Source organism: Lepidothrix coronata, unplaced genomic scaffold (genome assembly GCF_001604755.1).
Source record: "Lepidothrix coronata isolate B3197 unplaced genomic scaffold, Lepidothrix_coronata-1.0 Scaffold162, whole genome shotgun sequence".
NCBI lineage: Eukaryota > Metazoa > Chordata > Aves > Passeriformes > Pipridae > Lepidothrix > Lepidothrix coronata.
The window spans coordinates 1,059,081-1,075,989 of record NW_016690342.1 but is presented as its reverse complement, the minus strand read 5'-3'; the positions used below and the strand labels follow the sequence as shown (position 1 = coordinate 1,075,989).

At 39.5% G+C, this 16,909-nt stretch overlaps 1 protein-coding gene across 24 annotated transcripts in view; it reads right to left on the bottom strand.

Moving 5' to 3' along the window:
• Positions 1–16,909, bottom strand: part of ADGRL3 (adhesion G protein-coupled receptor L3) — a 520,635-nt gene that overhangs the window by 283,553 nt on the left and 220,173 nt on the right. The window lies entirely within an intron of this gene.

Below are 16,909 nucleotides of genomic sequence, written 5' to 3'. Positions count from 1 at the left end.
TCTTCCCAAAGTTTGGGCCCTGCAGTGATATTTTCCATGGAAAGGACAATTTATGGGACACTGCGTAATTTAAGTTCAGTCTTAGTTTTGTGTTGGAGTTGCCTAGATGGTCAAATACTTGGCAAATACTTGTAAAATTAGAGAGCTCTCAGAAATCTTACCTGTTTTAAAAGAAATCCAGGCTACAGTTTGCAAAAGAAAAAAGAAACACACTTTGAGATGCCTTGAAAACAAAGCCCTAAAAGTATTAGTAAATAAACTCACTAGACAACAAGCAATTGTATTTCTCATCTTTACAGCATCTTTGATCCAAAGATCTCAAACAGCTTGATCAAAGTGAACATATTAATCCCCAAATATCCATATGAAGTAGCTATGCTTTGTCTTTCTTATCTCAGTAGCAGAAGGGTTATGCGGCTTCCAGAAGATCTCATGGGAAATCCATGGTGAAGCTGGGAACCAAACAATTGCTTCCCAGCCTAGCACACCAGCCGCAAACTGAAACAAAAGTCAACTCTTTTCCTTACTTATTCCACAAGAATGAAAACTCACCCACAGCAAAAAGGCTTCCAGCTACAGGGATGATGTGCCCTCCTAGCTACACATTGTACTACCTCCAACCACAAAACTCAACGTACAAATCAAGCCTGTATCTGTGTGATGGTCACAGAGCAATCAGTGAAGCTTTAACCCTCTAGCAGATCCATGGCCCATCTGACACCAAAAATCTTTCAGCAACTCACTTTCCCTGGGCTCCATTATAAAAACACCAAAATACCCTCCCCCCAAAACCGAAAATCCCATCCAGTGTTCTGCTGTCTTCTCCCAGAAAACTTTCATGTGGTACATGCATGCCAAGTTTGCTTATGGAAAACAGGAGCATACTGATGTTTCTCGGAACATCCCTTAACCATATCAAGGCTGTTCTATCTGTCTGACAGGCAGCAATCCAACATATTAATTTCCACGAAGCCTTCTATTCTTGTCAGTTGTCTCATTTACGTATTACTGGACAGATAAACATTTCCATTTCTGTAAATTTACAGGGATTACTCAAATATCAGATCCTTACTGATGCACCACAGTTAAGGACTAATTGCCAAACTCCCAAGACAGACATGAGCTTATTCTTGAATAATAGCTTCTACAATTGGCATAGTTTTAGGGTTTGGATCACGTAAGATGCCCTGGTTTCCTTGACATTGGAGAAATAGTTTTACCCTGGGCTCATATTGCACCATACGCTTGTGTAATGCAGTAAATTCTTACTGCAACCAACTTCTCCTGTTACAAAAGGAGAGAAATGAGGAGGACAAGCATGAACCTCTAAGATGCAATACCTCAAACCTCTAAGATGCAATACTTCATTCTTACCCTTGTCTTTATGTCACTAATCAACATCAAGGTAAGTGGAGGAAGGATGGGAAAAACTTAAGAGACAACATTTGATCAAAGAGATAAGCCAGCCAGAAAGACAGAGTCAGCAGAGCCCAGCAATTTTAGCCAGCCCTACAAACAATATCAAGAGGTATTAAGTCCACTTACAGGGATCTGTCCACAGAAGCCTGCAGCAGGCTCTGCTCTGCGATACGCTATGGCAACAGGCCAGTGCTGACCAAAAAACTTCTGATGCCAGGCTCCTCATTTTGGAAAAGAGCTGTGGTGAGCTCTCTTTTCAAGCCTGTTCTGTACTAAATCTGAGCAGATTGGTGACATGGGAGGCAGAAGGTTTCTAGCAGCTTTTGGCAGAACGCTGAGGCCAAGGGCCCTCCCTCCTCCTGCCATGTACTTGGATGACTCCTATTAACTGTCAAAGAAATGACAAAATGAGATTTACAGGCAATATTAACTGTGGGGAGCTATGGTTTGGCCCAGCCCGGGGTCAATTTGGATCCTTTTCTCTGGACAGTTAATGTATGCTATACAAAGGGCAAAGACAGTTGCTAATACTATTTTACTTTTTACAGTTCCCACTACAGAATACAAAACTCAAACTTCTGACCCACACAATTCAGAAAATATATTTTTGCTCTTAATTCCTATGTTGATTTGTTTGTTTGTTTGTTTTTTTCAGTAACTATTCTAGATCATCAAAGAAAGACATTAAACACATGATGGCTGAGGAAAACCCTACTTAAAAGCACAATAATTAACTGCCTGAGAATACACCCATACAAACCTGGTGTATTTGTCAAAAAGTAATACTGTACATATGTAGCTAACTTTAATGCTTCCGTTTTGTTGGAAATAAGATGTTAGGAACTGCTACCAGCAAATGACAAAGCTGTTAAACATGTTTCTATGGTCCACTGAGAGCACACTTCTTGCATCTTGAGCATGTCTCCTGTACAAGAGACTCTACAGCACTGATCTACTAAAATTGCATGTATGTCAGTTCAAAGTACCACCCCCAACCCCAAAAAATCCAAACCAAAACTGAATGCCCCTTCCCCAAAGTAACAGCTCATGTTCTACTTTCCGTTAAAGAATCTCTGGACAGGTAAAAACATTTCCAGATTTGGCTTTCAGTTTCCTGGAATTCACCTTTTTTGCTTCTCTCTTTATCACTTGCCTGCTTGCCATTAAGAAGGACAGCTTTCACTTACAGATACCTCCCTGTGGTATCAGAGTCAACATTTAAATTTATTTTCTGGATATAAAGCATAAGAGCAATTTGACACCCTGGAAAAACTGTAGAAGAAGCTGAATAGTGTAATGCAACGTGATCTCCTATCGTGCTTTCTACTAAAGCAATAGGCACGTGTTTTCCATCCTGACATTGTCCACCAAATCACTCGCTCTGGATGGCTTTTTCTTCTACCCTGATATCTGCAGTAAATACTCCAAAGTGAGATTAGAGCCTGGCTGTTTATCTTCTTGTAAACACATTTCTTGATGTTGTGTCCCTATATGATAATCTTACTTAATCATTTTTACTGGTTTTCCTATAAGGAGCAGTGATGTTTTGCCTTTTGCCATGAAACAAGATACATCAAAGCCCATCTGTGAAATACACAGCACGATTGTATTAATTCATTAATACACTTCTCTCTTCTTTGAGCAGCTCCCTATCTTTGCAGTCTCTCACTGAGCTCCTTATTTAATCTCCTAAATAAGTGACCTAATTGTTGGCTTGAAGTCAAGAGGAGCCGATGGCTGCTCACTACTTTGGAAAACAGGTGTCTTTTTCCAGGATCCTATGTGCAGACAGCCATCTAAATACAGAACTTAAAAAGAGTGTTTTTCAAATTCTTTAACATTTAAATGTGTGCCAACTTGAGTTTTATAAGTGCAGCCATTTGGTGGAAAATAATCCTCCTGAGCTTCTGCAGAGCAAAGTGAGAGCAGAGGGTGAAAAGGCAACAGATAATGACAGGATTTTATCTGGGCGATTTAAAACTTCTTTGTCTCTGCTAATTTCAGGAGCTGGAAAATTAAGTAAGTCATCAAAATCTTGTGCTTTTTCTCCCCCTCGCTTTTGACCTCAGAACATAATTGCCTCTTGTCATGCCTGCAGGGCATGGGCTTGTAGTTATCACTGTGTGCTTAATCAAATGCCAAAATAGCCTTTAAATTATGTGTCTTCTTGGCTGCTAGAGACTTGTTGAGCTCTGTTACATTTAGAGGCATGATGGTAGTAGATGTACTTTTAAAAGAGAAGTGTGGGTTGATGCTTTTAATTAGGTTTTATACGCAATTTCCCCAGCAAAATCATGTTCTGGTTCAGAATTTTCAGACTGAAATTTCAGTGCATATTTAAGGGCAGTGAAACAAAAGCTGGAAATGCAGAGATAATTATTTTCACAAGCTCTGTATATGATTTGGTCTGCCCAGCTAAATACCTGACCTCCTGTTCCCAGGCGCAAACATAGCATGCCGAGGGAAGAGGTTTCCTACTAATTTGGAGGAATGCTTCTCTGTTTGTAATTTTGCAGGACTTAATATTCCCACAGTTCACCTTGACTCTGTGGGGGTTAAAAAAATCAGAAAGTAATAATAATAAAAAAATTCAACCCTCCCCTTATTCTCTAGTCCACTCAGGGGTAGGTAGGAGTAGAAACCCCTTTCAGTCTATGAGTCAATAGGCTTTGTAGGACTGTCACTCCCTGACAAAAAGCACACACTTAAGTGCTTTTCTAAGTCAGGGCCCTACTTTTCTCTATTAAGATATAAAGTCTCCTCAGTGCATATTTACAGCATGCAAACATTGCTCAGTATTTCTTCTCTGTTCTTCCTCTTCCTTAATCCAAATTATACCTGGTCTCTGATCTCAAGAATAATATTAGAAGTAAACAAAAGCTCAGGTTAAAGACAGTGACAAAAAACATTTCTCCAATGTACAATACTCCCTTTCCCCAGTATCTTCATTGCTCATAAATGTCAATCTAGTTCTGACAAGCTTAAAAAATGTTTAGTCCAAAGTTCTCTGAAATCTTATGATTAATATGGAAATTCCATTCTCTTTCCCCCACTTTCTCTACAGACACTGACAACAAATAAAAGAGCAAAGACCTCTGTCTTTTCTAAAGGGATAGGGTAGAAAAGCCTTTCTTCTACTCTCAGCCTGCAGCGGGGTTAAAGGTCCATCCTACAGACAATGGTTGGTGCCAAGACATTGCAGCAAATGCTTGCAAAATCCATATCCAGCTCCCCTGGGGAAGAAATGAAGGCTGAGTGCAGCCAGCGTGGCCAAACAGCTGAAGCCATCAGCAGTGCCATGCTGAAGCTGGACAGTCCTGGTCTCCACTCCTATCTCTCACCTCTGTGCCTCAGTTGATTGCTGTCTCATCTATAAAAATGGGAAAATTATCTTATCTCCTCCATTAAGCACTCTAACCTCCTACAAAAAGGAAGATGAGAACTAGATATATCCTCAGAAAGTGAAGAATCTGGTTTCTTCCTGGGATTCCCCCCGTTAAGCAAATACCCACATCCTCCTAGACTATCCAGGCCTTTCTTACTTTATAGAAGATATCAAAACCAATTTGTAACTTTCCTTTGGGCACCATCACCAGATGTAGTGATTCCCCTTGCCCAGCAAAGAGCCAGCTATGAACAGACTTCACAAACTGCAAGAGCAATTTCTTATATGGTGGGATGGTGTATACAAAAAAAAAAGACAGGAGACAAACACAAGACTGTGCAACACTCCAGCCATAGCAACTAAAGAAAAGCTAAAAAACCCACAAAATCCTCACACCCTTCCCTGTGCATTTTATGTGGAAATTGAGATTAACTATCCATAAATTGCTTAATCTACCTCCATTATAACATTCAAGTGGCCCCTGCTAGGTATTTGTTCCTAGGCTGTATGAGTGAAAATACAATAGATATTCATCTGCACGTTTATATCTGATGCCCTCCTCCACAATTAAAAGGATACACAGGAGAAGGTTGTAGTAAACATAGAAGGAGTTTTCTATAGGGACTGCTAAAACTCACACACAGGCAGTGCATTTTCTAAGGTGACACAGCCAAGGATACAAACAGGAGCACCAAAAAGAAGCCTAGCCATTTCCCAAACTCCACATCTCTGAAGCAATACTCTGCCCACACACACCAGCCTCACGGGAAGTACCTTTTACTTCCATGGCAGATCTCCTTTCTCATTTCTAGACACCCTAGAGGTCAGATCTCAAAAGGATGATGCACAGCCACACTTTGGATGCCCAGAAAGCCCAGGGACAGCAGTCAGAGGATTAAGCACCAGACAGTTACATCCTGGGGTACTTCTACTATTCACACTTCATACCACTGATATTCCTCATCTCCTTGCCATGTTCAGCAGGTAAATATCCTTCTTCTCTACCCTCACTCTCCCAAACCCTAGCTTAAAATACGGAGAAGCTTTCCTCATCAGTAAGAAGCGTTAGATTCTCTTAGACTCTCTAAGTATTAGAGTAGTTCTTCCTAGAGGGATAAAGAGAAAAGAAATTCACAGAAAATAGGCAAAGAGGACTGGTGAATGATCACCAGAAAGAGGAAAGAACAGTGAAGTGGATGCATTTGCACCTAAGGATGAGTGTTCACAAGTGAAGTTGGTCATAGCAATGCCCTATGAGGAAGGAAAAAGAAGTGATAAAAGAACAAAACCCCAGAATCCAGACTGTAGCCATGAATGGAACAGTAGGAAGTGGCTGAGAACATGTAAAGGCAGACTGACCCAGAGAGACCCAAATTAGGCCTGTGAGAGAAAGCAGTGCAACAGCAGTACTGTGCTTTCTTTGTGATCCTCCATTCCCATCTTCTGGGACTCACGGGCTGCTGTCTCATTAGTGAGTGATGGGAAACTGAGAATTGCAACAAACATTTCCTTTGACAAGGCATCATCTTCACAAATTTCCCACTTGAAGAGAGGTCAGTCCCTCTGAAGCTAAAACTTACACTGGAACAAGGCATCACCAAGGGTCACCCTCCATGCTGCTCAACAGACAGTGGTCTAGGGTAAGTCAGCCTATCAGGATAGTGTTGTTGAAGGGAGAGTGGATCCTGCTTCCTCCCCAAAACAAGCCAATGTTTCAGCTGCTGGTTGTGCATCTAGTTCTGGTGCTTGCTGGACCCTTTTTCAAGACTGGGCAACTCAATAATTCACCAAGAAACTAAACCAGCAGGGAGAGGAGGTGGGGAGGGAGCAGTTTCTGCTGGACTGGTAGAGTTGAATCAGCTCAGAAAAGGTTAGCTAAGGTCAGAGAAAGAAAGCAAAGGATTTTTAGAAGGAAGGGATGCTGAATTTAGAGTGCTTTTCAAAAATACATGACAACCTACCTTCAAATTAGAGGTCAGAAGCACAGTCCCAGCCTGAGCTAAATGTCACTAATGAATTTAATTAAAGCAGAAGCAACAAGTTAAGAACAACAGACAAACAGAACATGTTCTCCAAGGGAAAGGTTGAATGCAAGTTCATTAATATTTAGGCCTCATCACAAGAAAAAAAGCTATTCCCAAGTACCTTTTCCTTTGCAGTGGATCATCTAATTTGTAACGAAAGGCACACATGAGAAGATACTTGGATACAAATGTTCTTTAAATTCATAGGCTTCCTTTATGTGAATTAGCTTTCAAGTGTAAGAAAACAGTGGACAGACAGGGCAAGTGCCAGTGCTTAAAGCTCTGCACCAGTGCATAAGATCTATAACCAACCCTTATGCTAAACTTGCCCTCCAGCCTAGCAGTGACTTTACTTAAAATATGTGGCTTTCAGATCGTGGTCCATAACATTGAGACATTTGTATTCTCCACAAAGGAAGCATTAGGTTCTGAGCCACAGGGACCAGTCCCTCTTACAAATCCATACACCACAAATTTCACTGGCATCTTTAGTAAGGTAAAACATGTCATTTATTTCTTACCCAACTCAAAGTTACTGTTGCTATAATAGGCCCTTCACTATCTCAAAAAAAACCCAAACCAAAACAAAACAAACAAACAAACAAAAAAACCCAAACACCAAACCAAAAACAAATCAGAGAAGCTTTGACTTTGACATTGCTGAACAACCTTGATGTCTCAAATTTAATGCAGCACAAATTAATGTGGTGAAGCGAGTAGGATTTGAGTAATAAAAAAAATTTGCCCCATTCAAATTACTCCACTGTAGCTTTTTATTGTAGCCATTAATAAGGTTAATTTTTTTTAATCTCAGATAAAAACTTTTATAAACCACCATAGTAGGTATAATCATAGAGGCAGTTAGATAAATGATTATCAAGGGTTTAGCCTAAGAACATTAAGGAAAAAGAATCTGTTTATAATTTTCAGATATCATATTAAATCATAAGCTCATTTAAAATTATACTTTGTTATTGTTTCCATTTAAAACACTAGCTTAAATTCCTACCCTTTTTAATATAATGCAAAGATGGAATAATTTTCCTGTTACCAGCAGAGCTTTTTTAGGTGTGTCATCAGAATGGGCTTCAGTAGGGTTTAGTTGTGTCCCCAGATGGATACTGCTCAAGTGCTGAGGACATGCTCTTCCACATCATTTGTACCACTGTGAACTGGGAGGTGGCAGCCCTGGGCCACAAGAAGCAAGATAAGGATAAGCTGGAGAAGGCCAAGACCCAAATGCATCCACAAAATCAGAGATGGTCTGCCATGGAGGATGATACAGAGGCCAAATTTGACTTTTATCTCATCAGAGGAGGGGGGGAGGGGGGAAAGGGGGGGAGGGAGAAACAGGGAACCCCAAAGACAAAACCACACCAAACCAACTAACCAACCCCAAAACACAAATGTCAGTAAGAGACCAAGTGAACTCACCAGGTTCAGAAATTGTTTTAAGGCTGTTGAAAATCAGACAGGTTAGATATATTCAGAGCTTTGTTGAAGAGCTGCAAATAATAGATTCCTACCAAGTAACACCTCCTCAAAGTTAAAGTTTAATTTTGATTTACAGTTCCCTGAAAAACCTCTGAAGGGAAACATTAAAGCTCTTGTAGAAGTATCTGCATTATTACAGAAATGATGAACGGCAGAGTGAAGATTACTTTGTGCTGTTCACAGACTTGTTTACCAGAGCAGTAAATCTATTTTTAACTTTGTATTGCCCAGAAAGGAGAAGTATGTGAAATCTGAAGAACTGTCCAGAGAAAAAGACAGGCAGGCAAAAAGAAAGAATTTCTACCAAAGTACTAGAGCCTGTCATTCAACTATCTGTAGAAAAGGTTGGAATCTCAAATATTTATCATTTAAACCAATTGCTTTACATCACCAAAGGCCAAGAATGACTCCTTCAGAGTTCATTTTACAAGAAGTTACCCAGACCTTTGTGACTAGACATCTTTAAGAAGTAATATGGCTAAACTGTAGAACATTAAATAAATAACTGATTTTTCTTGGTGTTTTAGATACCACAGCTCCTTTGAGTTTCTGACATAAATAACAACAGAGAATTTGTTCTTTCCACTAGCCATAAGTATGAAAATTTTATAAAGAAGTCCGAGACTGCTCTAAGATCTTGACTTCTCAGAATTGCACGCCATTATATATTTATTTTTTATATATGTGCACAAGCTTCTATAAAGGCATGATATCCTGTGTAACAGGCAAAATGGAAAGTGTAGTTTTCTACACAGCAAGATGACATTTGGGGTACCCTACTCAGCACACCATAAAAGCCACTGATTTTTAGATACCAGTGACTGCTTCTTAGGAAGACCTGTGAGTAATCTACAAAGACAACCCAGTCCCCTGCTGCTGGATGAGGTTTTCCATGACATATATGAGCTCCGCCTCAGGCACGGAGCCACGGGATGGATCTAAGATCCTTTTTGCCAATACACTAACAAGAAGTACAAGTAGGCCGTGGCAAGCCATTCTTTGCAGTCCTCTGAATCATTACTCCCCAGATTCTGATGTTAACTCCCCCCCTCCTTTGACCTCAAAAGATCAAGGATTTCATTAAGAGTTGCTAGCAGTTTCAAAGAGCTGCTTTGAAGAAGCATACACACTTATCTGAACAGTGACCAACTTTATTTACTTCCCCTCAATCTTAACAAAAAAGAACAATAGGAGAATTAAATTTGGGGAATAAGCTGAAACATGCACATTTGCTCCAGGTAAAAATATATTCCAAGTAAAAGCAGATTTTCAGGGAAATCACGTATTTTTGCCTGCAGATACCCCTTCTCCTCAGAAGAAAATAGCAAAACATTAAAACTAATGAATTAACTCCACAAAATGGTTCACTTACTAGGAAACACAACTAAAATCTTGAGTGATGAAGTTTGCTATTGCACCCACCTGCTCACAACAAACACTGTGTTTAATTATTTTCCCACCCAATGCATGCATATGTATATATGCATGCATATATACATATACACATATATATTGTGTACATATACAGATATATATACGTATACACATCACACTGCCCATCTCAAGGTGAATCACAAAAAAAAAAAAAAAATCTGAAATAATGCTCAGCTGTAGGTTCCCAGAAATGCTCTGAACAGATTAACTGCTTCCAGAAGAGTCAGGGGAACAACGCTGCACCATAGCTGAGAGCTTCTGGTCTTTGTAGTAGGAAGGAAATGCACATCCTATGGCACCACCAGGACTGCCAGGGCACAGCAGTGTGGTCAAACTCACAACATTTGTATCTTCAGTACATGCTCTGAATCCTGACCTAACACACCCCCCAGCTGAGGTGTTGTCCCAGGAGACATGTTACCACTCATTTTCCAGTCCAGCCTTCAAAGTGGTTACCAAGAGACCAAAAAGCATTTAAAAAATCAGCAATAATAAGTATGAATAGTCACAGAGACATTGTGCTCAGGAAAAAAATCCAACCCGGTACTGGTTAAAAGGAAATCCTATTTTATTAAAGTCCCAGCAGCACTGGATATCATGATTCATTACTTGTTCTGTGGGAGACTGTGGGGGTCGTTCACAGACACCAGTGTGTACGACTGAACAAAAAGAGGGTCTGTGCCCCAAAGGACACTTTAAAGAGAAGAGGAAATGTGTGAAGATTAGGAGCAAGAGCTACAGTGGTACAGAAAAGGATAGTCATGCAGCATGGGTTACAAAGAGGTGCAGATACTATACTTGAGGGCACAATATTCACCAGCTCAACAAAAATACTGTTGCAAAAAAAAAAAATTATCTAACTTGCTTCAGGAGAAAACCACTGAAAACAACTATGATGAATGGAAGACTTTTTTATCCTTTTTTTTTTAAACACAATCACTAAACTTGTTTTAAATTGTCCTTCTCCAAGAGGTAGATGAAAGAAGTAAATCTTTTCCTGATCTCTCTGGCAGCAAAATCCAGGATCTAATCGCCCAACAAAACCAGAGAGAGATAGGTGGCCTAAAGGCAAAAATGTTTTTAATAAAATAACCTGATGAAAGAGGCCATTCCTCCTTCCCCTACAGATATAGGGTCAGAGAGAGCATGACTTTTTTCAAACCCCAGACAAAACAGTGCTGCCAGGACACAGGAGAATGCTCAGACAGAAGGGTACAGAAAGGGGTCTTGGAAAATCAGCAGGCCAAAGCTAATTCAGGCACGCCTGGGCACTACAGCTCAGCCAAGCAACAGCATCCAATGCAGTTTCCCTCATCAGTGGGAAGAGACACAGAATCCAACACCTTCAACTGAGCAGTCCCTATCAGCCAGGAGAGATTTAGGAGACCAGAATAACGCTGACCTTAGGCTTACAGAGTCCTGGCTTTGACCTCTCAGGACAGAAGACAGTCTAGGCAGCTTCACTCAAGACTGACTGAGAGTGGCACATGGGGTGAGGGTTGGGGTGCTGCTACATCCAGGGCTAGGGATACCCTCCAACAAGACTGGGAGGCAGGCAGCCTGCAGGCACCCAGACCCCCACCCAGCACTGACTGAGGCACTTGCTGAATGCTCTGTGCTGTTTCTCCCTAAAGGGTTTTGAAGGACTCTTTGAAATTAGAAAAAAAGCACCAGGAAAAGGTTTCCATAGAACTGTTTCTGGGAGATTATTAATTAAATTTCAAATGTAATTACGTTGCAGTACATTTAAGTGCACTTTATAAATAGAAACTGACTTTTATCTAACAAAGGATCCATTTCAAGTGCTTTTCCTCTATCTATAAAATTCATTTCCTTTTCTACCTGTTTCAAGCATTGTTCTTCTAGAGTTATTTATGCTGCACATACAGAATTTTCTGTGTTTTCTAGGAATAAAATTGTTCCATACTTCCATCACCTTGTGTTTCCTCTTCATATTTGTGGAAAGCATTTTGCTGTCACTGCTCTCCAAGGACATTTTTTGAGTACAACAAAAAAAACTCATAAAAGAAATCAGATTTTTCTACTTATAGTTCTTCTGTGCCCCCTATTATTCTGTAATAAAGCTCCTTAAACTATGTAGGGTAGAAAAACAGCTTTTGAGGGGCTGAGGGCAATTACCTGGGCAAAATACAAAGGGTCACTGAGCAAGTTTGTTGTTAAACCAGTCCTCTCTGGAAAAAATAAAGTATTTTTTGATGCACAGTAATATTTGCCCTTATTGCTTTCAGGTGGAGATGCTAACACACAGGACTCTGTACTGGTGGAGGTTTGCACTAAGGACCTAATTCCAATAAGGAATGAGGAAGAGAAACTCCCGAATATCTCTCTGCAACTTTTTCCCCCACATTAATATCAGGGAAGTATAGATCTGGAAATCTCACACCATGACTTGCAAAACCATTACAGTACTGAAGCCTACTTCTGATCATTAAAAGTTAAGGAAATTTTAGTGAGACTGTCTCTGTGTAATTTCATATAGGATCCTGTTCTAACAAATAATTTGATCACAGAAAAACAAAACAGACAAAAATAAACAAACAACGGCAAAACCCTAAACCAAAACAGAAACACACAACAAACAAACAAAAACCCCCACAGATGTCTATGAGCAAATAACCCTGAACCAATGTAACTTGGTAATCAAAGTAATTCACTGTCCTGACTAGTAACACATATACTTGAGAGTTTTACCCAGGATAGCTCCTCATAAATTAAAATATTTCACATAAAATTAAACAGAAACAAAGATTTAAGATTAAAAACACAGACAGTAAACTGAGAAGTCTGTTCCAGATGACAAAATCCCCAACTCTGTAATCACGAGAAAAAGCTTCTTTTGTTAAATAGTCTAGCCTCATTTAACAAAAAAAGAAGACAAAGGCAGCAACGTAGTTAACAAGTACAAATTACAGTTTGGAAATACAAACATGTAGTGCTAAAAGCTCAAAATACAAATGAAATAACTGTAGACCATCAAACTCAGAAAAATTATGCTGGCAAAATTTTTAAAGCAGCAGCAGTATTTTTAAAATAGTGAGGTTTGTGGGTAGAAGACAACCAGCTATCAAACACAAAATGAACTTCCTATAAATATTCAGTAACTCACTCCAAGCTGTATTTGGAAAGAAGCAAACAGATGTATTCATAATTCACAATGATAAAGAGATGCTTTTTGTTCTAGCACATATTTGGAAAGATATAATAGCAAACAGACCAATATTTTTCATTCTGAAGAATGGGAGCTTGGAAGAAACCCACATCCCTCTTAGGAACCCCTTGCTGTTTTTTAACTTGATTTTGGAAACTGGCACATTGCTACTAACAAGCTATTAGAACATAAGACCAACTGCACACAGGAAAAATGCATTAGCTGTTGCTTCTTAAAAAGTAATGTAAATGTGGAACTGTCATCCCTGCTGAAGCATTTCTGGAAGTTCAGCAAGAACCTCATCAGTCCCAAATCATTCTACACACTTCTTGATGATCTGAAAGAAAATAAACTCAAAGCTTGCCAAATTTGCAGTCAGTGCAAAAAATTGATGAAATGTTAAGTAATGACATGGACCTTGTCGGTTTTGCAGATTGATCTATACACTGTCTGAGCAGACCGTGCTTTAACACAGACAAATACGAGTCCATGTAGGAATACAAAAAGTGCTCATTATGTGAGACCACAGCTTTGCTCTGAAACAAGACTGTTTTCATAACTGATAAGAATTTGAACGATACACAGTAGCTCAAAGGGCAAACACGATCTCTGCAAGTATGAGGAGGTGAATAATAAGCAGAAGTGGGAAGACAAAACTGCCCTGCATATGGTATTAATGAGTCCATTACTGGAATACGTACAGTGTGGTATCTATGCTTCAGAAAGGTTGTCAGAAGCTTTGAAAGGGTTTGCAAAACAACTTAAGAAAATTTAAAAAAAAAAAAATCATGTAGAGCCTGGAAAGCCAGTTTTACAAGTGAGCCACCAAAGTCACTTAGTCTGTTTAATTAGCCTAAGAGACCATTGTAGTCTGCAGATATCTAGCAAGGGAAGATAATTTCTCTTTATTCTAGTAGAAAAAGGCAAGCAAGAAGCAAGATCTGGAAGTTGAAGTCAGATAAATGGAGGTAGAAATAAGGTACATATTTTTATCAGTGAGAGCAATTTACCATGGAACAGTTTACACATATAAATATACGATGCATTCCTTATCAGCTGAAGTCCCTAAAAAATGACTATTTTTCTAGAAGAAATGTTACAGATCAAACAGAAGGTACTGGAATTTGATTCATAAATTACTGGCCAAGATCGCTTTTGTACAAACAGTTTGGCTTGTTGATCATACAAGTTTCTTTGTATTTTAAAGATCTATAAAGATTTAGGAGAAAGAAAACAGGAAAAGAGGGGGGCATTTAGCTGCATGGAACCCACTGAATTTATTATCTTAAACTAAAAAAAAAAAAAAAAAACCAAAACCAAAAAAACCACTAAAAAAAATCACCACCACAAAAAAAACAAACAAACAAACAAAAAAAAACCAAAAAACAAAAACCACAAAACCCTCAGACAGTTTTATGCAGATACCTGCTGCGCTTATCCATGCAGAGAAGGTTTGTATCTTGCCTTTAGTGGTTGTGAATAGAAAAAAAAAATGTTCCAGGACAGCTTCTTTGAATTCCCAGGAATAAAAGATGGCAAAGAGGAGGAAGGGAATTGCTTAATGCAAACCAACAGATGGGATTTCAGTCAGAGGCTTGCTTTGTTTTCATAATGAACCATAATCTGTGTAATCTAAAACAGTTTTTATTTGCTGCAGCGAGACAAAGAATGCAGCTATGGCATGTGAATTGTTTTTTCCACCATTCATCATTATAGAAGGTACCTCTTCATTGCTGCAGACACACTTGGACCCTGGACCAGTCAGCCAGAGTAAGTTTAGAAGAATGGATGAAAGCATAGGTATGGCACTACATATTTAGTAGGTTTGTCTGCCTTGGGGTTTTTTTTGTTTTGTTTTGTTTTGAATTCAGCCTTCCAATATGTTTATGCAATAAATTACCATAATTCTGCAAAGCCTATTAATGGGTCTCCAGGCATTATTAACTACATGAAGTTTTAGCAGCGTACAGCCTACAATATCAAATCCACAGCAGAGACACTTAGGGTCCTGGTATGACGTTACTAGGATGGGTTAGGAGCATTATTCTCCCAATGCTACATTCCAGTCATGGTACTGCAAGTGTTCCCACCCCTGACATGGTCCCATAAGTCTTCTTCGGATGTGCAGCCACTGGCGCCAGGCGTGGGGAGTTGTACAGAGCCAGCAGCACTGCATGGGAGCAAGGGCTCTGTTCTGCTGGCAGCTCTGTACCACAGATCTGTCCCTGCCAGTCAGTCAATGCAGGGCTCTAGATCACATCACGTTACTTACACACTATACCACAACATGGACAGGTAAGCGATTCCATGTTAAGGCACAAAGCCAAGAAAAACTTGAGCCACCTGGAAACCTGGAGCTGCAAACAGTGACTGCCACATATATCGCTTATTATTTTGCTGAAGTCCAAGATTTGGGTTTCAGAAACATCAGACATTTATTTGTGGCTTTTCAGCATACTTATATTCCCATAACGTTTTGCAATACAAAATACTTACTTCTATTCATTCATATTTCCCCATGTTATTAAGTTCATCTTCATATTAAAAATAAATGAATTTAAAATGTAGGCAGCTACATATATAAGCACTCTGCTTGAAAGACATACTTCTTTTTTAAATAGCAGCAATCAATACACATACTATATAACCTAAACAAATTTCTATTATGAATTCTTAATAGATGCATGCTTTGGTCATTTTTATTACTAATATATTATTGATTTACAGAATACATTACCACCTTAGGCACTGGGATTTGCTGGAGTCCTTACACTGTGTATGTCGTTCTAGTCAAAATAGGAGCCAAAAGTCAATACCCCATTTACCACCAGCATAGCCCCACCACAGAGTTAGATATTTAATTATGGTCTGACTCTCACAGTGGAATCACTTGTCTTACAGTGGCACATATAAGTCATAGTTATTAATTTAAAATTATCCATGAGGCCTGTCTGCTTGCCTTTCACTCTACTGCCAAAATGCTTTGGGAGTCACAATTTGGAAGAACACTGGCAGTCTAACCTTGCAGATCCCTTGCAGGGCAGAGTTTCTCTGAAATCAAAGCACCCACTTGGGTTCTTTTGCTCTGAATCAATGAACAGTTTCTCTTTGTTGCCATTCACATCAGGGAGCAGTGATTGACTCCTGCAGTTGCCCAGGAGAAAGGGAACCAAACAGCTTTCTTTGATATGAATAATAATACCAGCAGACAGGGAAAAGACAGCATGCCAATCAGCCCCCCCCCTACTCCTATAAACAGGTTGCAGATAACATGTCAACTGCTACTCCGTGAGGCTTCAGGAGAAGCCTACAGTGAGACAGGTACGTCATAATATTGTTACACAAATCAAATCCAAAGTGTTTATTTCCTGCTCCAGACAAATGAGGAGGAAAAAAGGGTTTAGGGCTACGGTTACTTTGATGAAACAATGCTACATTGTTAGCTTACAGATTTATGCTATGCAGGTGCAACGGGACACATGCATCTTGCCAGGATATTATCATGCCTTGGGCAAGTCAGGCTTTACGTCAAAAACCAAGCACAGAAATCCCAGAGATGCAGCATCACAAGCATCACTGGTTCTTCAGCTGCTCAAGGAGATGACTGTCCTATAATCTCTAAATCAGCTACTTCCAGGGTAAATCCAAAGTAATATATTGCTTCACTGTTTTTAATATCTGATAAGAGATGGATGAGAACCCAGCCCCTTGGGGAGAATGGTCTGCAAGAAGAGATCCCTGCTTCTCTCTGTTTCCACTTCGCTTTGGTTTTTTTCAAACTGATGCACATGAGGACAAAAGAATAACATACATAGAGAGTATGAGCGCTTTGCACCCTTTTTGCAGAAGAACAAACAACTGCAACAGAGACAACAGTAATCAAAAACACGCCTGAGAAAATAACAGCCACAAAAAGCAAAAGTCATATCAATTGCTTAGGCCCTTCTGCACACAGAAGTTAAGTGAGGTGAAGCGAAAAAGTTT